At 39.6% G+C, this 27,475-nt stretch overlaps 1 long non-coding RNA gene across 1 annotated transcript in view; it reads right to left on the minus strand.

Annotated features, from left to right (window-relative positions):
- Positions 1-18,671: 18,671 nt before the first annotated feature.
- Positions 18,672-27,475, minus strand: part of LOC148093453 (uncharacterized) — a 39,702-nt gene continuing 30,898 nt past the window's right edge. Inside the window, exon 3 of the long non-coding RNA XR_015714211.1 lies at positions 18,672-18,754. This is a non-coding gene — a long non-coding RNA (uncharacterized LOC148093453). The remainder of the gene's footprint in view (positions 18,755-27,475) is intronic.

Genomic DNA, 27,475 nt, shown 5'->3' on the forward strand with positions numbered 1-27,475 from the left:
GTGTTTGTAGGGATGAAGGAAGGACAGGACAAGCAGATGCTGAGGGCTGGATGGTCACAGAAAGATCACTGGCCTACGACCCCTACTGAACCTCCACAAGTGGTGCTGGATTCTCACTCCAGCTGGGCAGCTACCCCTTTATATAGCCTTGGAGTAGTCACTCTACTCACACCTCAGTTGCCTTATCTAGAATGTAAGAAATGTAACGAGATGATCTTCTATTTCAAATATGAGCCTATGTTGAATGAGAGAAAACAAGGGGCAGGGATGGAAATGCAGGATGAATATTCATAGAGAATCCTGAGAATTACCATAAAACAGAAATAGTCTCCCATGTAGACTTCCCTTTGCAGTATTTTCTTACATGGCCAGGACCTTCAAACACTGAGCTGCCCTCTGTCCTACCTCTGGGACGTCCAGGGAAGACAGGTATCTGAGCACTCATGCAAAGACAGAGCAGTGGCGTGGTGGGTCAATCTTGGTTGGAGATATAGAGGACCAATTTCCAACCCCAAATGACAAACAAAATTTTCAGCAAGAACTGACTCATGCCTAGTTAGAGCAATGGTTAAAAGAAAGGCACAGCTATGAGGATGCTACTGCTCCTCTTCCATGGCTGGTCTAAGCTCTGCTGCTTAAGTTAAGTGTTGGCTTTTGATGACTTTAGGAAAAGGCCACTATCTTTCTGTATTATCTCCGCAGTTGCAATTACTCTAATCTTGTAGCATCTTAATAATCAGTTGGGCTGTGGGTTTGGAGTGATTACTGCTCTCAGACATTGTAATAGCCAATTAATTACTACTTACAAAGCTTCAATTATTTTTTATCTTAATACTTCTGAGAGTTCTCACCAGATAATCACTGAAGAAGAGTTTCCACCCCATTTGGTTATTCCCATAAAACTAGCTCTAGTTGAAATGTAAAAGTGTTATTTTGCCTATAACAAATATACTGTCATGTGTCACTTAACGACAATGATACATTCTGAGAAATGCCTCATTAGGCGATAACACCATTGTGTGAACATCGTAGAATGCACTTACACAAACCTAGATGGTGCAGACTACTACACACCTAGGCTGTGGTACAGCCTATTGCTCCTGGGCTACAGGCCTGTACAGCATGTTACTGTACTGAATACTATAGGCAACTGCAACACAATGGTAAGTATTTGTATATCTAAACATATCTAAACAGAAAAGGTACAGTAAAAAAATCTTTAAAAGACACAAAGTGGTGCACCTGCATAGGACATGTACCATGAATGGAGCGTGCAGGACTGGACGTCTCTCTGGGTGAGTCAGCGAGTGTGAGTGAATGTGAAGGCTAGGCCATGACTGTACACGACTGTAGATGTTATAAACACTGTACACTTAGGCTACACTAAGTTTACTTAAAATATTTTTCTCTCTTTAATAATAAATTAACCTTAGCTTACTGTAACATTTTTACTTTATAAATTTTTCAATTTTTTAAAAGTGATTTGACTCCTTTGTAATAACACTCAAATCACAAATACATTGTACATTGTACATCTGTACAAAATATTTTCTTGAGTCCTTATTCTATAAATTTTTTCTATTTTTAATGTTTTTTTTAAACTTTTATGTTAAAAACTAAGGCACAAACACACACATCACCCAGGCTTACGCAGGGTCAGGATCATTGATGTCACCCCCTTCCACTCCACACTTCGTCCCCCTAGAAAGTCTTCAGGGGCAGTGGCCGCATGGAGCTGTCATCTCCTATAATGACAATGTCTTCTTCTGGAACACCTCCTGAAGGACCTGCCTGAGGCTCTTCCTGAGTGAATGTCACTCTTTCCAGAAATATATCCATGGTGGTTTGCTAGGTTGGTTTCTTTTTTCATCATAGGTGTACTTGTAAGCAGACAATGCACCATGAGCATTCTTCTCTATTAATGAAAAGCTTTTGGTGTTGAGGTCCATGTTTTGAAACATTTTTAAGGAGCTTGTTGAGGTCTGCAAAAACTTCTGCTAAACCCTCACTGTGAATTTTCTTGGGGTTCTTCTTTTTCTTCTCCTGCAGTTTCCTTTTCTCGTGTCTCTTCTTCAGCTATGTGTTCTTGTTCAAATTCCAACAACTCCTCATTAGTCAGTTCCTCAGGAATCACCTCTAGGAGCTCCATAATGTCATCCTCATGCACACCGGGGGTAAGTTGTTTCCCATCTCAACCACGGCCTCGGTGATTTCTATAACCTCCTCAGCCTTGAAAAATCCTTTGAAGTCATGGACAAACCTCTTGAGTGTCTTCTTCCAGATGTCATTCATATACCCCAAGCCCAAGCAAGTTTCTTGATACAGTCCTAGATATTGCAATCCTTCCAGAATTGCATCAGTGCCTTCTTGGTGTCCTCCTCAGTTGCAGCAATAGTTTGGGCAAAGGTCCTCCTCAGGTTGTAGGCCTTAAAAGTTGCTCTAACTCCTTGATCCATTGTTGGATCAAAGAAGTGGTGTTTGAAGGGAGAAACACCACTTTGATACTGGGATGAAGATCATCAATAAAAGCAGCATGTTTGGGATCATTATCAACTATAAGCAAAATCTTGAAAGATTATGTTATTCTCTAAATGGTACTTCTCCATTTCATAGCAATTCAGGAGGGCATCTTGGAAAAGAAGCTGGGACATCCATGATTTCTTACTGCTCCTGTAGTACACTGGCAGTGTGTTTATTAAGGCCCTGGGGTTCTCACTGTGCCAGATCCCAAAGGGTTTCAATTTGTAGCCTGCAACACTGCTCCCAAGCAGGACTGTTATTCCATTCTAAAAAACCTTGAAACCTGGCATTTATTTGGCCTCCTTATGGATGAAAATCCTTTCAGATATCCATTTCCAGAATAAGGAAGTTTCATCCATATTGACTATTTGCTCTAACAAGTAATTTTCCTCCACAGTTGGCTTATCTAAAGTTTCCAAAAATTCTTCAGCTGCCTTCACATCAGCATTCGAAGACTCACCACTCATTTTCACATTATGTAAAAAATAATGATTCTTGAATCATGTAAACTACCCAGAGCTAACAGTAAATGCATCATTATAATTGGGTCCAGCCTATTCTCTTAACATCACAAACTTTTTGCTTGGTGCCGAGAGAGGGTTACACTTCTGTGTCTGGTCTTCAATCCAGGTCATTAGAAGAATCTCCATCAATCTCCTTCCCAAACCTTTGTTAGTCTAGTTGCCTTCAATGAGCAGATCCTTTAACTGCTTCCATCATTTTGTTTTTGTTCTTCAAGACCGTAGCTACGGTGAAATGGGACATGTCTGACTGGTAAAAAATAATCATCACTGATTTTCCACCTTTGTAGTCCTTAATCATTTTTTATTTTGTTCCAGGCCAGTCACTCAACATGGCCTCTTACTGGCATCAGTAGCAGTGGATTTGGTATGATTAGAGGCCATGATGAACAAAACAACACGAGATTAAATCAAGCACAGAGAAAATGATACAGTCAAGGATATGATAAACATGAGATGTATGAGGCTACTGTCAGCATAACATGACATACTGATCTACACTTAACTTTTTTCTTAATAAATAAGTATAAAGAGTATACTCTACATTAATGATAAAAAGTATAGTACAGTGAATACATAAACCAGTAACATAGTCATTTATTATCATTATCAAGTATTATGTACTATACATAATTGTATACAACTAGCAGCAGAGTGGGTTTGTTTACACCAGCATCACCACAAACACGTGAGTAATGCATTGTGCTACAATGTTACCATGGCTACGAATTTTTCATCTTCATTATAATCTTATGGGACCATCTTTCTATATGCAGTCTGTTGTGACAAAAATATTATACATTTGTTACATCTGCAATTTCAAATAGCCACCACTAGGGAATACTGCTAAATATTTCACTGGTAATTTTCAGATTCTGAGTCACAAAATGCAGATTCCTAGGCTGGGTAGAATCAGAATATTTGGGGTATGAGATTTGGAAATCTGTCTTTTTAATAAGTTTCCTGAGTGTATTTGAGACAAGATAAGCTAGACAACAGTAATTAAACTTTTTAACTGGCATAATTTCCCTGAACTCCTTCCACAAAAGAAAATCCTTGTTTAGAAAATGAAATCATCCTAATTGTAAAAGAGAGTGTGAATATCCATATAAAGTGTACTCATGCCAACCGCTCTTCCCTACCTCTGCATCCCTTGGCTAGGTTATTGCAACAGCCTCCTAGCTAGTCACCTTGCTTTCATTTCATGGAAATCAATTCTCCACATAGCAGCTAGAATGATCTTTTAAAAAATAAATTCTGTCATCTCATTCACCTGCTCAGAGCTTTCTAAATTACTACCCATCACCCTCAGAATAAAATCTAAATTTCTTACTGTGGACTACAAGACCCTATGTGAACTGACCTCTGACCACCCTTACAATCAGCTCTCCAGCACCACTGGCCTTCCACCCTTGCTGTTCTTCAGGCAAACCTCCTCGGCCTTTGAGCTTGCTGTTCTCTGCTCCTCCCTGATATCTTCATGGCTGGCTGCTTCCCCATCTCTGTTAGATGTCTGCTCAAATGTCATCTCCTCAGAGAGGTTTTTTCTCACCACCTATCATCAGTCCTGCCAATGGTGGCTGGGGGCCCAGGGAGGGACTGGGCTTCAGCATGAGAGAGATTTTTATAGGCCCTTTTGTAATCACAAAGCAGGAACACAGTGCATGTTTGTTAAATAAATTAATAGATAAATTTAAGCTAAATCTAGGTGCAAAGTGGGAAAATATTAAAATATGAAATCTAGATGCAAACTGAGGCCCTTTCTTTATTATTTCAACTATTCAATGGCTTTTAACTAAGATTTCCATAACACTCAACTTTAACACAAGCTGCCCTTGTCTCGTTTCTTAGGAGTGATTTTCGGTTGGAGTTTGGGGAGAGACACATCCTTCTATAAAGGCACTTTAGACTTTTCAGACACCAAGGGATATATGAAGTTTAAATTGCATGCTCAATACAATCACATCAATATTTTAATGTTTAATTAATATATTTAATATTAATATAAACTAAAGAAAACAGATTTCAACAAAATCTTTTGACACTGTCTAATCCTTGATTGTTAACACGGGCCTCTTCCCTGTAGTTGAAGATATTTGATGTACGGCCCTCCAGATCCACGCTCCCCCCCTATCTGCCCTGCTTAGTGGCCCTGGACACTAATCTTCATGGGTTCCCTTGGTCTCTGTCTTATTTGGGGTTTGGCCAATGGGAGTCATCAGCAGGAGATAAGAGGGTGAGTAAAAAGAGACGGTGGGTTATTCATTCCCCGGCTTCCTCCTGTGGATCTGCTTTCCTCCATCAAAGTAACAGAGGAGTCAGGCAGCCTTCTGCTAACCTACGTTCTCTCTGGGTTCTAATAGCTGTCCCCTCCCCTTGCCTCTCAGGCCTGGGGTGGTAATGAGCTCCTGCAGTGGCTAGCTCCAAAGTGTTTCCTTTATCCTGCCTGCACCTTTGTAAAAAATCTCTTCATTAATCTTTCTTCTATCATTCTGCTTGCATGAGTAATCTGTCTACTACCAGGACTCAGACTAATACAGGAGGGTTCTGTTGTTTATGTTGTCTCTTTCTAGAGTTAAACACACCTACATTGCCTAAGTGACTCCTATCATCTGATCCTCCTCATTTCCTGAGCTAGTCTCATCAAGAGTTTCAATAACGCTGACCTATGCCTCTCCCCAAGACAACACCCTCAGAAAGTCTTAGCATTTGGCAGCTCTCTACAGAAAGGGCCTTGGCTTTTATTTTCTTTCAGAATACTTATATTTTAAGCTTAGAGGGCTTTTAAAAAGAATCAGCTACTAGAGAGTCTTTAAAATGACTCCCCCACACCTGTCACCCTATTTATTCACAACACCCCATACAAGACACTGCCTCAGGCAAGACTGGTTGTGTGAGCATTTAACCAACAAATATCAGCAACTGGGAAGCCCAGAAATAGCAGCAGAGAGAACAAACAGGATGACTCAGTAAGCCTCTGAGTCAGACAGCAGGGCTGGCCTTTCTTCTTAATTAGGAGGCACTAGACCCATTCATTGTCTCTGAAGTCACCTCTGAGTCTCATCTGACCAATCAGACATCAAGTTTCCTTTGAAGATGTGCAACCTTCCTCCTTCTACCCACCCTTTGAAATTAAAGTGCTTGGGCTGACAGGCCTCCTAGAAGTGTCCTTAGCAATTAACCCATCAGAGATCAGCAGCTGTCCCTGCTGTTGGCTGGTTGTAGTCCTGGCTTTGGCACTCTCAATTTGTGGAACCTCAAATATGTCACTTCGCCTTGCTAAATGTATCCCCTCTACCTAGCTACAGGGTTGTCAAGAAGATTAAAATCAGTTTGGCCAACTACATGACATTGTGAAAAAAGCAAAACTATAGAGATAGGAAAAAGATCATCCCCAGGAGGCCAGGGATGAATAGGTGAAGAGCAGGGTATCCTAGGGCAATGAAACTATTCTGTATGGCATTGTGATGGTGGACACATGACATCATATATCTGTCAGAACTGTGCAACCAAAGAGTGAACATAAACTACGGACTTTGTTTAATAATAATGTACCAGTATTTGTTCATTAATTAAAATTAATATACACTAACGCAAGATGTTAATGACAGGAGAAACTGTGCAGAGGGAGGGGAAGGTATATAGGAACCCTTTGTACTTTCTTGGCAAATTTTATGTAAATCCAAAACTGCTCTAAAGAATAAAGTCTTACTGTATTATCTCACTTATATGTGAGATCTAGGGGGAAAAGAAACCTCATAGATACAAAGAACAAATTGGTGGTTGCCAGAGGCAGGGAGCGGGGGAGGGGTGGGCAAAGTGAGTCAAAAGATACAAACTTCCAGTTATAAAATAAGTAAATCTCAGGGATGTAATGTACAGCATGGTGACTATAGTTAATAATACTGTATTGCATATTTCAAAGTTGCTAAGAGTAAATCTTAAGAGTTTTCATCACAAGAAAAAAAATTTAACAATATATGGTGATGGATGTTAGCTAAACTTGTTGTGGTGATTATTTTGCAATATTTGCAAATATCTAATCATTATGTTGTACACCTGAAATGAATATAATCTTTTTTTTATTAATCCTCACCCGAGGATATTTTTTCCATTGATTTTTAGAGAGAGTGGAAGGCAAGGAGGGAGGGTAGAGAGAGAGAGAAATGTTTACATGAGTGAGACATATCAATTGCTTGTCTCCCACAGGAGCCCCTACCTGGACTGGGGATCAAACCCAAAACCTTTTGGTGCACAGGTCTACGCTCTAACCACAGAGCAACACTAGCCAGGGCATGAATATAATCTTAAAGAACTTACTTTTGAAAGTTTGTTCAGAGGTCTGCTGAGAGTCTGCTCGGCATCACTTCTTAACTACCTGTCTTTGTGCTGACAGAGATGGTCAAGATGGAGGGGAGGGTGGGACCTCTCTGACAGTTTGTCTTCACTGCAGACTGAAAAGATTTCTACAAAGTCCAAAACCATGGTACAATGATTCCACCTTCATGAGATCACTCCTGCAAGAGCTCTGCATCAAGCACCTCTTTTAAATAGCCCAGGAAATGTTAATACAAAATATTCCTCAGCACTTGTTCTTTTAATGCTTTGTCACCCCATTCTCACCCTGCCCAATATTTAGCAGTCATGTTTGACTAAGGGCACATTTTTTTGGTGGTGCAAAAGCTATGAGATTTAGATCAGGATTAAGTTCAGGTAGGTTAGGAAGAAAGCTCTTCCTTTTAAGCCAGAGAATGTCTAAAATCGACAAGGCTTCTTACAGTGTTTTCCTGTGGGGAGGGGGGATGGAGAGTGGGAGATGGGGAGAGGTGGGAGGATGGCTGCTAGGGACTTACAAACACTATCTCTGATGCCCACCATAACCCTGAAAGGTGGGGACTATCAATTACAGAGGAGGAAAGAGCGTCAGTGAGGTGAAACAGTCAGCCCCAGGTCACACAGCAGTGACCAAACTCAAGACAGGGATTCAAACTCAAGACAGGGATTCAAACTCAACACAGAGGAAGTATCCAGCCTTGCCAAGTAACTAGCTAGCTAATTTCTGCCAACTTATTCTTGGATAATGGTGGCCAATTGCATTACCTCTCCTGGATAGTACATGTTCTCTTGGCAAGACCTTCAGTGTTCACTGCATAAGATCACTAGAACCCTTTTCTAGGGGCTATTATTAGGCTTACTATGAAAAAAAAAAAAAGTCTCATTGTCAGATAACTTGGAAATGCTACACATGAGAACCTCTTTGTGAACAGTTATAATGCATATTCACATGGTAAAGGTTCTGGGCAGCCTGCAGCTAAAAAAACTACTTAGCCTAGTTTAACCCCAACATCTTCCAAATTTACATGAGCGTTGAGCATTTCTCATGGTATGCTTCTATTAACATTTCCTTGAACCAGCACGGGAAAAAATGGCTTAAAGAAAAAGAAGTAATTAATGATGGAAGTTATATGATTATGAATGATTATGAAAGGACCATTTTGGGAAAACAATCTCATGTCAGTAGCTTTCCCACCTATCTATAGATGAGTAGGTGGTACTCTACACGTGGTGAAAATAAGTATATTTGTCCATGTCCTATGTCCACAATTCCCCTACAACTTATTGATAAGTCCTTTTATTGTTGATTAGGTATTAGAAGTACTCTCAGCCAAGGAGCATTTAGAGGTTATCTTTAGATTCTGGGGTAATATTTAACTATTGTCAACTGGAAAACAAAGAAAAACAGGTGTCTGAAGAGAGAACAGAACAGTCTGATGAGAGAGAACAAAGAAAAACAAGCTGTGGCCCAGCTGGTGTGGATCAGTGGTTGAGCATCAACCCAGGAACCAAGAGGTCACCAGTTCGATTCCAGGTCAGGGCACATGATCAGGTTTCAGCTTGATCCCCAGCAGGGGGTGTGCAGGAGGCAGCAGGTGGATGTTTCTCTCTCATTGATGTTTCTATCTCTCTTTACCTCTTCCTTCCTCTCTCTCTAAAGTAAATAAAAACATATTAAAAAAACAAAAACAAGCTGTGAATTTGATATCTCTTGTCTTCCTCCCACCCCATATCTGAATATGTAGACAGAAGCATCTATGTGTGCATTTAGGGGTCAACTAAATGAATGGATCATCCCTAATGAATGCTACTTGAAATCTGAACCACTTTGAATACAAATAGGATACATCCTGTTTGTGTGTAGAAGGAAGAAAAAGTAGACAAAGGGAAAGACTTCTTTGCTACATCTAACTGCAAATGGGCATGGAAGTGTAGATATTTGGAATCTAATAGTTGAGGTCACTTTTCAAAACCACTCTGAGTTTCAGGGCACAGAATGTCTTAGTCATACTGTTTAGCTAAAAAATGTGACTAAAGCACCAAAGCAGCCATTAGGTTTTTCAGAGGATGAGAACACATCCTGCCCGGGGACATACACGTATGCCCCAGTGCAGAGAGGGCCCCACAGCTGTCCACTCTGGGTTCAAGCCGTGTGGGGCGTGGAGCCAGGACGGGAGGCTGCTATGGGCAGAATGAGGCTGGGCTGTGATGGAATGAGCCACTCCCTCAGAGAGTCTAAATGAGGGTGAAGAATTTCTGAACCAACTAGAGACCCGAAGCCATCCAAAAATAGAAGTGGAAGGGACAAGGGCTTTTTAAGTTTCCTCCATAGCAATCCAGATTAGAATGTTATTTCTAAGAAGGCCTTGGTTTCCCTTAGGAGAACTCTGGTTTCCAAGTGGCCTTTCTTGCACAAAGAGGCATTCAATAAAATTTGTTGAATGAGTGAGTGTTAAGTTTGAATGTGGAGAAGAATATTAGGCAAGGTCCCAAGCATGAGTTGCCACAGGACAGAGAGACATCTCAGAAGCCAGAGGTGCTTCATGAAAACACTAAGATACCCGGACTAGGACAGTGGCCAAGTAGGCAGATCATATTGCACAGTTGTTATGAGCATGGGCTCTAAGCAAGATAGAAAAGGTATAATCTTAGCCTTACCACTTGCTGGCTATGTGATTTTGAGCAGATTAATGAACTCTACTGACCCTTAGTTTCCTTATTATAAAGTGAAATGAGCTCATATGGTGATTAAATATAATAATACACATAATATGACCCTAGTTGGTTAGAGCATCGTCCTGATACGCCAAAGTTTCAGATTCAATCCCTGGTCAAGGCACAAGAATCAATCAATGAAGAATGCATAAATAACTGCAAATCGATGTTTCTCTCTCTCCCTCAAATTAATCAATCAATAAATAAATTTAATAATACACATAATATACTTAGCATTGTGCCAGCCACATAGTAAGAGCTCAATATGTTGTAGTCATTATAAGGGTCAAATTTCTCTCCAGGATTAGATTAGGTGATGCAAAAATTGATAAGCGGGTAAGAAATGAAGAAACAGAGAAAGTTATATTCTTCTATGACTTGATTAAATGTCCATGGAAGAAGACAGTCTCAGCAGGGTTGCATCAGGTAAACTGAATGGGACCCCTGCCTGTATTTGTGACAGAGTTTATAGCCTAAGCATAACATTGAACAGAGATGACCAGAAAGTGCTGGAGGAATGCAAGGATGGGGTGTGACTAAATTTGGGGTGGGAGGTTTGCTTTGCAGAAATTGTTTGGTTTGGGGAGAGTAAGAGTGCCAAACTGTGATTTATCATGAAACTAGCATTTTAATCATTTTAAAATTTCTGTTAGAGTTTTAAATAAGCTCCAGGATGTCTTCCCTTTTTACAGTATGTCCTTGGAAACAGGGTCAGAAAACAGAAAGGATGACACCAAACCCCTTCCCCCAGGTGTTTACTGTGCTCCTAGAAAGACAGACTAGAGGACCCTCTCCAAACTTGGCTGTCCCTAATTTCCCAGTGCCCTTCATTCTTGTGTGCTACTCAGACTCCCACCACAGCACTTTCAGTCTATAGGGCAAAAAAGAAAAGCTTGAAGATATTTTTATAAAATACAGTTTTCAGATCAATTGAATGGTTTTGATTGCATTTGCTTGCTAATGAGAATTTTTACGAGGGAAATAAAAGAGAAATTACTTCAAATTTCCCAAGACAGATGTTTTGAAGAAATCTGAGCCTTCTAAAATGCTACCAGAAAGTTTTCCTATTCTGAGAAAGAAACAAAATTGTTGTTAGTTAAATGCTTAATGTTTATTAACACCAGTATATTAGTTTTAAAGCAAATTTACACCACATTGGAGTTACATTTTCATGTACTCTGAGCACATTTTATATATCACTAGTGTCCCCAGGGTAGTCAAAGAAACAATAGACCCACTTTATAGAAATAATTTTACTACTTTTTATCAGTTTAGAAACTTACACTGTCATGTATTCTTTTTAATAATGTTATGTATTTGGCCGAATGTAGGCAATGCAATCTTTTTTAAAAAAATTTTATTGAATTGATTGGAGTGACTTTGGTTAATAAAATGACATAGGTTTCAGGTGTACAATTCTATACTACATCATGTGTATAGGGTGCTGTGTGTTCACCACCCCAAGTCAAGTCTCCTTCCATCGCCACTTACCCCCCTTTACCCTTCTGCCAGCTTGCATCCTCTTTCCCCCTGGCAATCACCATGCTGCTGTCTGTGCCTGTGAGGGGTTTTTATATGAATTTGGTGGGGGTTGTTTGTTTAATCCCTTGACCTATTTCACCCAGCCCCCCAATACCCCTCCCCTCTGACAGCTGTCAGTCTGCTCTCTGTATCTATGAGTCTGTTTCTATTTTGTTTGTTTCTTTAGACTCATTTTTTTATTCCAAGTCTAATACCCTTTCCAGATTGTCGCGTTGCATCTTCTAACAACTACGGTTGGTCTTTGAACAACCGGGGTTTGAACTTTGAGGGTCCATTTATATGCGGGGTTTTTTTTTTTCCAATAAATACAGTCACTCCTTCTATCTGTGGGTTTCACATCCACAGATCCAACCAACCACAGATCAAATAAGTATTTCTGCATTCCCAACTAAGGATTGAAAATACTGTTTTTGATCTGCAGATGGTTGAGCCCATGGATGCTAAGGATCAACTGTAGAGTCAGAAGTCAGAAGTTGTACGAGGATTTTTCAACTGTACCGGGATCAGTGCGCCTAACCTGGCTTTGCTCAAGAGTCAAATGTACACACCCTAACAATACATGTTTTCAGATAGGCAGGTGTAGACAAACAAAGCAGAAATATAAGGTTAAGTATGAGAAGGTCTAAAATTACCAAATTAAAGTGAAATGATGTACCAAAGGACAAATGGATTCTCTGGAATAGAGATTGATGAGCAATGATAGGCTTTCTTAACCTTTATCAGAAGAGTGGAGCTCTGGAAGCCAAGGCCTACAGGAATGAGGGAGATGTGTTGTTACCACATGACTGGGGGTAGGAGTATAGTCAGCAGAGGCAGAGGTCAATGCATGGCCAACTTGACAAAAAGTTGCATCTCAAATCTGGCCCAATCAGAATCAAGAAACAGATCAATGCCCAAGGTAGGTGCCACTGGGAAGACCTAAGAAAACTATAAATTAAACACACTACATGATTTCTTTTTAAAAACTCAGGAAGAAAATGTTATGGAGGTGGGTGCTGGTGATGGCTGGACAACGTGAATGCACTCAATGCCACTGAACTGTACATTTAAAAATAGTTGTAAATTTTATTATATATATTTTACCACAATTTTTATTTTTTTTTTAAATCATGAGGTATTTCAGGTTAATCTAGTTTTCTCCACCAGGGGCAAATCCTTCTAGGTCAAAAAGACTCAGAATCTGTTAAAGCTGTGGTTGCAGTGAAGGTAGGAGAAATATAATCCCCTGAGGGGACATTTTGCAATTTTCTGGATGCTTTAGTTTGCACAATGAATGAGGTACAATTGGCCAGGTCCTGGGGTTAGAAGTGTCTAATGATATGTGGGTCAGTTATGCAAACAAAGAGTTCTCATGTCAGAAATAAGCTTTGTGTATCATTCATAGGTGAAAACCCTGTTTACAAGGGCCTGAGCCTAACTTTTTTTTATACATAAAACACAAAGTATTTTTGAATGGTTTTAAATGTACTGTATTTTCTAGGAATGCAACTATCATATAAATGCAAGGAAGATTGGATGTTGTCTCTCTCATAACTTCACCCAGTGTTGTTTATCATTTTGGAAAATCACATCACTACCAATGGTGATGCCGTGTGTGGTATTTGAGTCATTAATACAATGTCCCAGTATCAGTCTGCATTTGTAGCTGTCACAGTCACAATGATCCTATGTGTAAGTGCAAGCGTCTGACTATTATAAATTGCTTTCTTAAACTCTTTTATGTTACACTTAGGGCGCCATCTTTTAAAATTACGTGTGGAGTTAGGTTATATTATTTATTCACTTTATTTTAGAAGATATTTGCAAAAGAAACATTAATAATAGAAGTTATTAATGTTATTGAAAGGAATATTGAGACTGGTGAGCTGCATCTACTTCCAGCCAAGATGTCTTGAAGTTCACAACTGTGGGTGATTTTCTAAGTACTTTGGGGGAGCCCATGCGTTCTGCTGTCTGGAAAGAAACCACACCTTTATCACTGACCTCCTATATCCCTTTTGTGCTAATATCAAGAGTCTAGTCTCGTCCAGAAATATCTCTTCCAAGTATTCCATGGCATCTTCATCAGGGAAGAGGAATTTCAGATGTTTGACTATTAGACTATTTCCCTGACAAGGGTACCTAGATTGCAGTTAGTAAGAATGCTGAGGAAGAGGGCAATGAGGAGTCAAAAAAGGAAATTCTATAATATGTTTTCTAGCCCCAAGGATTGCTTCTAAATTAAGCGAAAATTAAAAGAAGATATATGCAAAAGATTCCTTGTATACAATCAAAAGGAAGTTAAACTTAACTATGATAGCAGTTTTTCACAAGGCTGATCAATTCCAAGATCATTTTGAAGAGCTGATCATATTTTTTATGCTCCTTGGGGAGACATTGAAAAATTCATTAGAGCAAAGGAATCCCATTGGGAAAGGTGGTCTCTGTCCTTGTTGAAAATAGACAGTGACTCAACTCACAGATAGCTTCCATACTACCTGTTTAATAGCCATACCAATTTCCTTTATAATTATTTTCCTCCAATATACATTGATACCAATTTGTTCTCATACCTGAGAGTTGAAGAGAACACTATATTTTTTTCCAAGCACATTAGAAACAGCTGTTCTTTGTACAACCGTCTTACAAAAACAAAGCATGCCCAAACTTGATTTCATAATCTAAACTGTACTATGAAAAGCCAAAGGTAAATTTAAATTCTAATTACTTTTTTACTCTGCTGTTTATAACAGTAAAAAAACATTGGAAACAACCTGAATGTCCACAGCAGAAACACAGTTCAATAAAATACAGCACATTAAAAAATAAAATACCATGCAGTCTCCAAAATGATCTTATGGAATTGTTCATGTTATTGAAAGATGTGCAAGATATATTTCATCATGAGACCATTACATATGTGTGTGTGTGTGTGTGTATGTATATGTATATGTGTATGCTTAGAGAAAAACCTGAAAGTATATACACCAAAATGTTACAAGTCTTTGTGAGATTGTATTTGGGTAACAACAATTTTTTTTTATTTGTCCATATTTTCTACATACATATTACTTTTGCAATAAAAAGAATGAGCTTTATCAAAATAAATAAATACATTTAAATTTTATTCACTACCAATATTCTCTCTGGGGCTGCCATATTTTTTCTAAGGCTACAATAAGCACCTAGACAGAACAGAAAGGTAAAAAAGCTAAGCTCATTTTCTTTATTAGTTTCCCTTGGCCATCATTATTTCAGTTCATCACCCTCATCACTTCCCCCCAAACTCCAACTGGCTCTTCTCCAGGATCCCTTACTCATGATGAGTGGCACTACCCAGCTAGCTGCTCAAGTAAGAATTTGTCTCCTTTACCCCCAAATACAGGTGCCCACACCTGTCTAATGGTTTCTCCATAATAGCTCCCAATTCTAACCCCCTCCTTTCCCATTCCTACCATCCTCTTGCCCCATGACTGCAGCAAGCCCTATAACTGGCCATCCTGCCTCCGATCTTGTCCTGACTCAGATTTGTCCACATTGCTGTCCTAGTGAACTTTTTGAAATTCTTGACTGGTCACGTCATTCTCTGTTTAAAATCCTTTCCTAGCTTCCACCACCTTTAGGTGAAGGGGTTTACAAAGCCCTTCAGATTTGGCCCTTGCTTACCTTTTCAGCCCCATCTCTCACTGCGTCTCTTAGTACTCCCTATCATAATGAGGTATTACTGTCCTTCCAAAACACAATGCTCTCTCACCCCTCTTCCCTTGAACACAGAGATTCTTCTGCTTGGATGACTTTTCCTTGTTCCCTTCACTGACTCACTCTTTAGTCCTTCAAAATGTCCAACTATCCTTTACTACCCTGTGAAGTGCCTTCAGACCACAAGCTTTATGCAGGGGAGGTAAGCCACAGGCACGTCTCTTGTACCAGAAATCACACACTCTAGAGTCAAATCAGCCTGGTCCTGTCCTTCTGCCACTGCCTGACCAGACTGTGTGCTTTGGGCAAGTGTTCTAGCCCCTGAGGATCAGCTTCTCATCAATAAATGAGGATAGAACTACAGTCTTATAAAGCTATTCTGAGATCAAATGTGACTATGTATATAAAAGGCAAGTAAGCTCACTCCATATTTTATTTAATTTTCTTTATATTTTGATCTGTGTGTTTCTTAAGCCAACCATCTTACTTCCGTTTTAAGAATGCAGCAGGATAGACATAAATAAATGGACACCCAGTTGTAAAATTCCTCAGGGAAGAGGAATTGTGTTATCTCCTCCAGGAAGTCTTCCTTAACAACCCCTACCCTCTACCTGAGTCTCATTTAGATGACCTCCTTTGTGCTCACATGTCATCGATGCACACCTTTATGACCGCAGGGCAAAATAATGACTTTCTTCCTTGGACCTTTCCCATTCCCTTTCCTCAAGGGAAAGGTCTATGTCTCACTTTACTTGGCACCAGCAGATCCAGAGCACTGCCTGCCATATACTAAGCCCTCAATAAATGTTTGTTGAAGAAATGAATAAATGGCCACTCACAACTCACGCATCTTACAACCCAATTAACCCTCTTTAGGCACTTCCATAGGTAATGGCCTGGCACAATTTTGGAATTTTTGAAAATCTCAGTAGGGTTCCCTGCCCTCTTACCAGAGGACAATGTATTTCAAGTTGACACCTGTGCTCTTGCTCATGCCATTAATCCAAAGAAGATTAATGTCAACTTAATGTCAACTCAATGTCAACTTGGCTTTGATTGCAGTGCCACTGAAAACCTCTCCTTTCCATAAATCCTTTTTCAAAAATTTCTAGTCATTTGTGATTACAGTTAACTCCTTTATCATCTAGGGTCTATACCATTAATCTAACAATCACCATATACTGCTAAGCACCTCTTTTATACTGTTGTACTCAATTGTTATTTATTTTCAGCCTTATAGTTTAACTCTCTTATGCTTACTTCTATTTCTCCAACAAAAAAAGAATATATTCCTTGAAGTAGCTGCCAGGTCTTGCTCATCATGGCCTTTCCTGCAGTGTTTTGCACACATGTGCCTAGATGTTTCTTGATTGACTTGAAGACAGAGACTGCCCTTAAGGAGCTGTAATCTCTGCTAGCCACTTCCAAACAGCCCTGACCCTCTCCATCCATTCTCTTCACTTCTCTACCTTTTCTCCCAGGGAAGCTAACACCTTTCAATTTTCTCACCAGGGCTTCTTTGCCTTCTGGCTTCCATCCAGGTTCAGCCAGCAGAAGGCACGGCCAGGAGAGTGATGGTGGGAGGACGGGGTGATAGGGCATTATTTCCCTTGCTCAGCCAGTTCTGCAGTGTCTGAGGCCTCCCAAGACCATAGCTTCTCGGGTTGTCCTCTCCTAAAGCTCTGCCTCTCACCTGGGCTCCCATGATATCATTTCTTCCCTTTGCCTTTTCAGGCCTGGTGCTTCAACATGCTTTGTGCACTCCCTTCACCCTGCCCACACTTAGGAAAATAGTCCCTTCGTTAAGGTGTCTTCAAAATCCCAGTAGAATGTGGCATTTCTTGCTAGGACCATGATTGATACAAGAGTTTTCAGTTTAGTTGGGGTAAGACTAGGGTAACCTTATAAATTATCATCCAGGACACTTTTGAGAGTGAAAGGAGGCACTATTAATAACTGTATCACGGCCACAGGCATAAATCAGAACTGCCCCGGGCAACCTGCAATTAATGGATCTGAGGTAGTTCAGACACATAAAAAGTAATTGTTATAATGAAGAGATAAAACATTTCTAAAAGAGATAACATTACAGGATAGCATAAGAGAAGTGCCAAAGGATGGAAGACACTTTCAGCATTATAGCCATTCCAAGACAGATCATTTCTCTTGGGGAAGACATCTGAGATCAACATGATGCTCAGCACTCCTCCACCTAAATGAAGTCACACAATCCAAGTGTGCTTGGCGTACTTCATAGATTTTCTCCAAGAAATTCCATTCCCAGCTCAGACCCCACCTCCACCCCTCACACACAGCCAGCTTAACTCTCACTCACCATTTCCTTTGCTTAGCTCTGGGTTTTTAGGGAAAGCAGATTAATTTAAATTTTAGCCAATTAGTCCTTATAGAAAGCACCAAATGCATTTCAATTCAGCTATAAATCACTCTAGATGTCTAGTGTTTTTGATTCTTTAAAACATGTTTTAGCTTCATTTTGCAAAGGTATCTGAGAGGTGATTTATAAGCTTTCCTTATAAACTCAAACATTCTTACTAATAATGGCATGAAGCATAATAAGTAACCAAGGAACGTTTTTTTATGTATGTGTGTATATTTTGCCTCTCTAAACAAAGGATTGGACAATTAATAAATACTCTGAAGCCTTGTCACCCTCAGCAAAGGGAATCTAGACTCATTGCTCCCCCACTTCTAGTTGGTTCAAAGCCACTTGGCAAGGAAGTGTTTCTAATCCTCATGTTGCTAGTAGAAGCAAGTTGCTATGAGGCCCAGTGTGTGACTTCAGTCTTGCCAAATCACTGCTTTGTTCAGGCATTTCCTACTAATGAGAATAATTCATAAAAACACCCACACCCTTACCCAGGAGCAGAGAGTACCATGTCAATTACTAGCAAGAGTTTCTTTTCTCCTACTTCCCAAGAAGCCTATTCTGGTTAGAATTAGACCAGTGAAAGCTGGATTGAAAGGGTCCTCCAAGGCCAAGACAAACAGGAGAGGAAAGCAGTAACTAGGTAAAAAGCAGGCACAGAAGTTTAAAGGAAATGACACAGATCAGTGCAGACAGGTGGGAGTAAAGAGAAAAACAAAGTCAGAGAGAAGAGGTATAAGAGATACCAATCACATAGGCAGCCTCTTATACCATGCTAGCAAGCCATTAGGTCTGAAAGGAGCAGTGTGCATACAGCAATTGTAGCAGGGTGCAAGGCTTAGGCATGAGACAAGAGAAGGCTGCAATGTGCCTTTGAGAGCAGAAATATTAGAACTAACTTAAGTGGTTTTACAGATCTGTTCCATTCAGGCCCTATTCAAACTCTTCTAAGGCACCCTCAGCCTCCTGCTCACCTTTTCACCAGGAAGATCTCCAGCTGCTGTGCTGATGGAAGCAGAAGTTTCTCTTTCCCCAGGTACACAGCACACATAGTATTCTGTAGGAGGAAAGAGAGTATTGGAAACTCCCTGATGCAAATATTGTGGGTCCATATGGGGTGTAACATTCAATCAGCCTGTGAATTTTAAAAACTGCCCTAAGGCCCAAAATTAATCCTTCAGTTATGGGCCATTGCTGCTGTGCTTTGCATGCATTATGTGAAATACATTTTAACTAATTTTTCTAAGTCAGCAGATTGTTATTTACCCATATGCTGACAATTAGTTTGAAGAGGCAGAAACTATGTAAGCTACTCCATGAAAAACATACACCTACTCATTAGCAACATCTACATTGGCTCTTCCTTTCAAAATTATATTAACATAATTTTATATTACATATTAATTGCCTACATATAAATGCTTTTATAACATGTTATATATAGAAATTTATATTAAGATATAATAAATATAAAATTACATGAAGTATCTCTATTCTAAATATCATATTATATAATTTATATAAAATAATTTTAAGTTATATATAAAAGACATATATAATAAATGTTATATAGTATAAAATTATATGAAAATAACTTTATATTATACATAAATAATTTTTTTAACATACATAATTTTTTATGCAAGGCCGATATAAATGTTGCTAATCTGTGTGAATATGCATTTTAGTAACCTACCATTACAATAGTTCATTGAAAAATAATTACATTTTTTCAAAATCAAACTATGAATCAAACCTGCCACCTTTTGGTGTACAGGACGACGCTCCAACTGAGCCATGCCAGCCAGGGCTTACTTTTTTTATAACTCATTTCCATTCATCTCAAAAACACGTTATCGAGGCTACTATGCAATAGGCCCTATGCTATATACCCTGATATAAACTCAATATGGTATAACCTCTGCTCTCAAGGAGTGTTGTAGTCCAATTTGAGACTAGTTTCTTCACAATATGATAAATGTGAAGATATGTGCTTGATAGATATGTGCTCAGATGCCAAGGGAGGGGTGTCTGGGAAGACTTTTCCAAAAGTGGTCTCAGCAGGAGCTGAGTTTTTAAGGATAGGGCTAGTTGACAAGAGGATGAGGGGGAGCAGAAAGGTATGTGTGTAGAGGGTAGAGGGAATGGTATATTGTCAAGGCACTAGAGCATGGCTCTGCCTGATGCATTTATGCCTACGGCTCAGGGTAGACACTGAAGAATGATTGACAATGAGACTAGATAAGCAAGGTCCAATATCGTTAAAGATCTTGCGGGCTAAGCTGGTAGTCATGGGAAGATTTTAAGCAGTGACACTGCATGATAATGGTAGAGGAAGAGAAGGATGAGTTTAAGGAGAAGACAATACAGGAGACTTTACACCACCCATGGAAGAAGGGATAAAAGACAGTGGAAAGAAAGAGGTGAGACAGCTCAAGCTTTTTAGAAGGGAGAATCTAAGGTCTTAGGGCTGCTTGGATATGGCAAATTAGCGAGAAGTTTAGAACATCTCCCAGAATTCAGCCTAAGGTCCCAGGGTGAGCAGTGTGTTCTTCTTACAGGGCTGCTGGAGGATGAACAACTTGCCATTGTTGATTATTTTCATTTTGGGATGTTTTGGAAGGAAGGGTGTGGAGATAAAAACATTCCATTAGGGATGTCCTTGTTTTGAGAAACTATGATCCTGGAGCTCAGCAGCAAGGTTTGAACTGGAAATTCAAAAACTGGATATACCTAGCATTTGAACGATGATGAAGCCAATGTAACAGCGTCACCTGGGAAAGTGAGTAAAGGTAGAAGAGCAAAGGCCAAGAACAGAATCTTGGTGTACACGATCAGAAGGCAGGAAACAAACACAGATTATAAAGTAGCAGCCAGAAGCACAGAAAGGAAAGCAGAGTATGTTTTTCTTTGACATGAAACAAAGAGAAGGGCTCAAGGAGAGAGGGGCTTAGAGTGAGTGGCACATGCTACACTGAAGTCAAGAAAGATAAAAAAGAAGAAAAAATGCATATTGTTTTAGCAATGCATTTCAGTGTGTTGAGAAAAAAATTAAGTTTCTGGTATACAATTAATTGACACATGTTAATCTGGCAATTTAGTACTGAAAGTCATGACTGGACTTTAATTCAATATATATTCAACTCTCAAAAGTAGGACTGCTTTAAATGATTCACTTTACATGGTGTCACAGGCTGGGTTCTCTAGCAGCAGATGCTGAGAAATGCCAAGATGGAATCTGGGCTTTAAGATGTTTAAGAGAGATCAACACTGATAGGAAGGAGAGGAAGGAAGGGTGGGCAGAGGAGCGTTCTACAGCAAGACTTGCCCCTGAGAAAGTCCCATACCAGCTGATATGCCTGGGCCTTTGCACTCCCACCTCCCTCTGTCATTCATGTGGACTATCCCTAGCAGGGCGTTGCATCAGGAGGTGGTCTCTATAGCTGAAGCAGGCCCTAAAGGAGCAAACAGCTGGAGTGCTCTCTCATAGCTTGGCAACAAAGCCCTTCCTTGAAGGGGGTCTGGGCAGCGCACATTCGTTCCAACATCATGTGGCCTGCAGTGTCTTTGGCCAAATATGTGAAGCAGAACCTCATACAGCTGATTACAGGTAGCTAAAGTATCCAACTATTAGTTCTTTGTCCCATATCAGTATTATAAAGCTATTTCTCTGTCAATACAACTATGAAACAATTTTCTATGATAAAAAGATTAAATTATGGAACTACACATTGGTTAGGTAAGTGTAAAAATTTGCACTAGACAAAAATATCATAATCCTATTTGCTTTTAGAATTAAGTCCTGGTTATATTTTTTATCTGAAAAAAGTAGAAAATAATTGAAGTATAAGACAATAAAGCAGTTAAGCTGTTCCAATAATATCTAAAACAAAGTTTAGGTTGCATAGGTTGACAGGAACATCATTTAATAAAAGCTATTCCAAAAAGTGCTCCTTAATTGGACAGCCCTTTAAAAACAGAATGAGGCAATCATATTTGGTTATATAGAGCATTTATAACATTTGACATCTCCTCCTTTGTAAAATAAATTTCCTCTGTGCGAGCTGTAATTAGGTGCTGAGATAAAGCTGCCTTAATATTCTGCATATTTGATCAGGGCTGCCAACAGCTGTTGGATCACTGGCTCTGTTCTCATGTACAATGAAAACATCAAAGACATCTGTGGTTTGCCCTAAAATTAGTGCCAGAATTGGCCTTCTCCCCTTTATTGTGTAACCAGCCTGGCTGTTTGCATAACTAACAAAGGAACCTCCAGATACTGTTTCTGGGTCTGTGAAGGAAAACCAGAGAAAGACTTTGAAAAGTGGCCAGTATATCCTAGTGCCAGTATAAGGCTTCAGTGCATGGGGTTTGGAATCACACAAACTTGGGATTCAGACTTCAGTTCTTACTGTTTACTTGTGACTTAGGGCAAGTTACTTAAGCTCCCTCAGCCACAATGTCTTTTTTGGTAAAATGGGAATGATAATCGTACCTCCTTGATAGGATTGCTTTGAAGAACAATAAAGATAACCTACGTAAAGTACTTAGTGTATGCCCAGAGCTTAGTAAGCACTCACTAAGTGTTAGCAATCTTAATTCTTTTATCTAGTGCCCTTTCTATGAAATAATAACTGCAGTGGCTTTAAAACATTCATTTCCTGGCTTCTGGTCAGGGTGGCAGAGTAGGTAAACATTGTGTTTGTGTGTGTGTGTGTGCGTGTGTGTGTGTGTGTGTGTGAACTGAGCTATCAGCTGTTAAAGCTTTTATATATTTTGGGGGGAATACATAAATAGAGGGAGATGATAGATAGATATAGATATACACACACATATATGTTTATATATGTTTATATATGTGTGTGTGTGTGGATTCTAGTTTTAACTTCTCATATTTTCTCACTAGGATTTAATAAAGCCTCTGGCAGATGTTGAGTAGAGACTAGTGTCTGGTCTAGTTCTCTTTTCCTTTATTTATGAGATAGTTTCTGCAGACTTTCTTCTCTGCAGAAATACTTACTTGAATTGTAGTGGCCAATGTCAGTTGTAGAGGATAATCAATGAATTCCTGCTTTGGGATGTTTCTTTTTCATCTGAATTTTTTACAAATTCAGGCACAGGCCTCATCAGTTGATTTCTAAGGAAACTTTGCCTTTCACCAGGACATTTCTGCAATGGCTGCCACCGGCGAGCTATCATGTTGGGTGGTTTCTGTCTATGCCTACAGCTCTTAGCGTTCTCAGGGCTCCCTGGCACTAACTCACTGCCCTGTCTACGCTATGACAGAGTGAGCTCTAAAGCCTACTAGAGGTAAGAAGAGCAGTACAACTTCCAGACGAGTCCAAGCTGGAAAGATTCTTCTATTGGTACACATGAAATTCATGGTACTTTGTGAGCGGCACCATTGAACACACAGCATTCAACCACTTGGAATCCACAACACATCAGGATAGCGGTTTCCAAACCTGGCATCAGAATCACCTAGAGAGCTTTTTAATAAAATGCAGACAGCCTCTCACCCCTACAAACACTGGAAACCAATAATTTTCTAGACAACAGTCATTTTTATATTTAAGATTTGAACTTTTAATGTTATTGCATTTTAACAGCTTTAATTTTTTTCAGATTTCACTTCAATTATTCCTTCATACCTATTTTATAAAATAAATGCAACAGATATTTTCATTTTCTTTGACCATTTTCATGTATTATTAGCGGAAATGTAAGCCGATGTACACGTTTTGTAGAATAACAATAAATGTCAAATTTAACATGTTTTAGGCAATTTAGGCTTAGTGATTCTCAAAATCCATCCTACAGAAATATTTATAGAGGAATGTATAAGTGTGCATTATTTAGGGTAGACTAACTGAAGTAAAAAATAACCTTTAAAATTTCAGTGGTTCACCAAAAAAAAAAATTTCAGTAGTTCAATACAGTAAATGTGTATTTTGTGCTAATATCACAGTCCAATGCAAGGGGGGCTCTGCTTACAAAGTCATCAGAGATCTATCTGGGGACTCCACCTTTCTCAAGGTCCTTGGAGTCACTCCCCTCCATTAAACTGAAAGTTGGAGGAAGGAGACTTTCATGGACCTGGTCTAGTAGCAAACATCACTTCAACCCACATTCTTTTGCCAGAACTTGATCATTGGGCCCTAGCTACTTGGAAGAGAACCTGGGAAATATAGACTAGCTGTGTGTCCTGGAGAAAAAGAAACAAAGTATGGTGAACACTGCCATAGGGACTTGGAAGAAATGTTCATTGCAGCGTTGCTTAAGCAAAAGACTGGGGAAAACCTAGGTGCTCAAAGGTGTGGTTAGACCATATTATAAAATTTTAAGGCTGTGATTAAAAAGAAAGGAGTAGCTCAGTGTGTACTAATACGGAAGAATGCCCAAAACATATAGATGGGTAAAAAAAAGACAGCTGTATGATAGTAAGCCTAGTGTGGTACAATTTTATTACATATAAGATAACTGGAATGTAAACAGTCTAGCCTCAGGATAGGATCTATTAAAAAAAAAATTAGCCCTGTTCACATAATGAAATGCTATGCAGGATTTAAAAAGAATAAACAGCTCTGTATATACTAGTATAGAAACATCTCCACTAGGGGTGGTTAAAAGAAAAATGCAAGACACTGATCAGTGGATAAAAAATACTAACTTTTTTGTAAAATGAAAAATATGTATACTCACATATATTTGTATTCACAAAGAAGATAAAAACTCAGATAATGTTTTAGGAGAGGAAAATTCAGTGGGTGGGAAACAGGGAAACAAAGCCTAATGATTAACCTTTTGTACCTTCTAAATTTTGGACTGACTAGGTAAAGTATATTTTTTAAAACCCCAGTCCTGCAAAAGGAGAGGTCAGGCAACTAGAGGGAGAAGGGATGAATCAAGACCTTTGCTGTAGACATGTTGACCTTGAGATTAGACAACCAACGGGTAATGTCAGGGAGCCACTGGTCATATAAATCTGGATCTCAGGAGAGCAGTCTGGGCTAGAAATATAAATGTCGGAGTTTTCAGTATACAGATGATGTTTAAACTCATGAGAATGGGTGACATCACATAGGGAGAGTGTAAATAAAGAAAAGGGGAAATGACCAAACCCAAGTTACTGCAAAATAACACATGTTCATGTCCAAATTTTGGGAAATACCAAAAGCACAAAATAAGAAATAAAAATTATCTATAAGCCTACTTTCTAGAGATTAAATCTTTTAACATTTTGCTATGTTTCCTTCCAGTCCTTTTTTCTCTGCATCTTAGACTATGTCATTATGAACCTCATTGTATAAAAATCATAGTATGTATTTGAAAATGAAACACAATCTTTACAGGAGTGTCTTGCAGACTATTAAAGAGCATTCAATTTATATTCTGTAGCACATTTCTTTCAAATCCCTTTTCACACCTCTCTCCCCCACCCCCTCCTCCTCCACCTCAGCAGCAGCAGCAGCAACATAGTGAGGGAGCTCAAGGCTCTTCTGCTTTCTCTAAATACCCCAGCCCTTCTTTTTCTTTGTATACAGGTCTCTGGCAGATTTTTCCATCCCTCCTCCTGCTGCCTAAGATATATATTTTTTCATAAACATGTTGCACTGGATATCTTCTAATTGCCCTTCCAATCCTCTTCTCTATCCTGCTCTGTGGCCTGGGAGGCTGACCTAAAAAGATGGTATCACCAGTCCCCTTTGCCTTCTGGCTTCCAGTTGTGTTTGGCAGTGGGGAGCCTTGGCAGGAAGTAGAAGGGAGGAGGGTGAGGTCCAGTTATTTTTTGCCTTGAATCCTCCATACTGAGTTGTCAGCAAGGGTTCCAGCAGTATCCCTCACTCCTTGCCCTGTGAGGCCTAGGGAAGGTGACAGCTCCAAGTTGTTGTTAACCCTGGGATACTTCCACATCTCTTGTTAGGGGCCTTAAACCTTGCTTACCCCTTGGTAAACAGCCGCTAAATTAAGCACTTCTCAATGACCCAGCTTGAGGGTGCCATCTGTTTCCTGCCAGGATCCTGACTGATACAAACAACTCAGGCTCCTTCAAGTTCTCTTTTAACTATTTTAATTTTCTTCATCTCCACAACCAAAAGCCTGAATTCTGAGTATGCAAAGACTCTTTTTCATGATGGGGAGATTGAGGAATCTGTAGACAACTTTGTGACTATTACTTCATAATTTTTTACACCATATGAGACATTAATATAGAAAATATGGATACATTTTTATGTGGACAAAGAAAATCTATAAGGAGTGGTTAATCTTAGGGAGTTGGGAGTGGCGTCGAAAGGGAGAGGTAGGCTTTTGCTTTTTTCTTTATGCATATTCTTGTTTGATTTTTATTTTAATAGGCAGTACAACTTTAAAAAAATATTTATATCCATGATTTTCTTTTACTTTAAGGAACGGAATACGGATTCCAGTTTCTGACCCCAGAAACTCCAAATCAATGGACCTAGACTGAGTCCTGGGGTGAGAACCAATGACACAGTGATGCACTGAATCAACCACTCTTGCAGAGCCATTGTGTGCATTTTCCCACATTTGGGCCCTGGGTGATGGGGGCTGACATCCAGCCTATAATCCATTCACCAATCCCTAAGACCTGACACTGAGCCCCATCTCCCTGGAAGAAGGGGTGGCTTTTACTAATATGCACCAAAATTCCTTAAGACTGGTGCAGCCCACTCCTGCTTGTCTAGATAGGTGCTGATTTTCTGCCACTTGGAACTTTTGGCTGTTGTCTTCATTGCTTCTACTAGGACAGAAACCCTAACTTGAGGCTTGAATTAGAGCTATGTTCTTGATACTTGAATCTTACCTATCTTTTTTCCTGATTCCATTCCTAAATCCTACTTAGACTAATGCTGGTCAAATCCCTAAGCCGTTGGCCTTGTTCTAGGGTTCTTTACTAGAACAGATTTCTGCCCCCCAATTTTCCTGGTCTGGCCCATTCCATTGTCCCCTGAGCCTCAGGTTTAGAAACTGCAATAATTATTTTAGACCTTCTCTCCAGTGTTTAAATAGCTGTTTTAAAGAAATTTTTTTTTTTTTTTTTTTGCTACTAATCAAGTTACCAGGAGTCCTTTAATCTGAATTTAACTTGATTTTCAATCTCTACTCATATCTGGTCTTTTCTTTTTTCTTGAGTAGCTTCCATTTGGAGATACACTGGAGTATTTCCTTATTTTCCTTGCTTTAATGGCCATGACATGATGTCACTACATCATCTCTGCCATTTCTAGAATAGTCTCATCTGCCCCAAACTTGACTAAGCAATCTGACTTTTTAATAAGCCATTCTATTTCAAGCTATGTTAAAATTTCAAAGTAGTCACTGAAAATTGAATATTATATAGATGGGGGAGGGGGAGAGAGAGAGAGAGATATTGAGAGAGAAAAAGGTTAAGGTCAGTGGTGCGAGGGCAGGCTAAAGCCATGTCAGACAGTGAATAATGAAAAATTGAATTGATTTAAGGAAAAGGGGGTGGGGTGGGGATATCCAAAGGAAGGGCTATACAGCACTGAGTCAAAGGGTATGGGGCCGATGATGGCAGCAAATATACTTGAGATGGTGAAACAAGGAAGGTGCATAGAGGAAGTATCAGGAGAGCCTCAGCTGGGCCCCTTTGGCTCACTGGAAAGTCAAAGAGAGAAGGGGCCTTGGAGACAGGTTCAGGGGGTTAGCCGGGGAGGAGCTGCCACTGCCCACTGCTCCCCTGGTTGCAAGTCTCATGGTGTCCCCTTGGAGGGAAGAAGGGGAAAGGAGATGG

Source organism: Miniopterus natalensis, chromosome 3 (genome assembly GCF_054644295.1).
Source record: "Miniopterus natalensis isolate mMinNat1 chromosome 3, mMinNat1.hap1, whole genome shotgun sequence".
NCBI classification, from domain to species: domain Eukaryota; kingdom Metazoa; phylum Chordata; class Mammalia; order Chiroptera; family Miniopteridae; genus Miniopterus; species Miniopterus natalensis.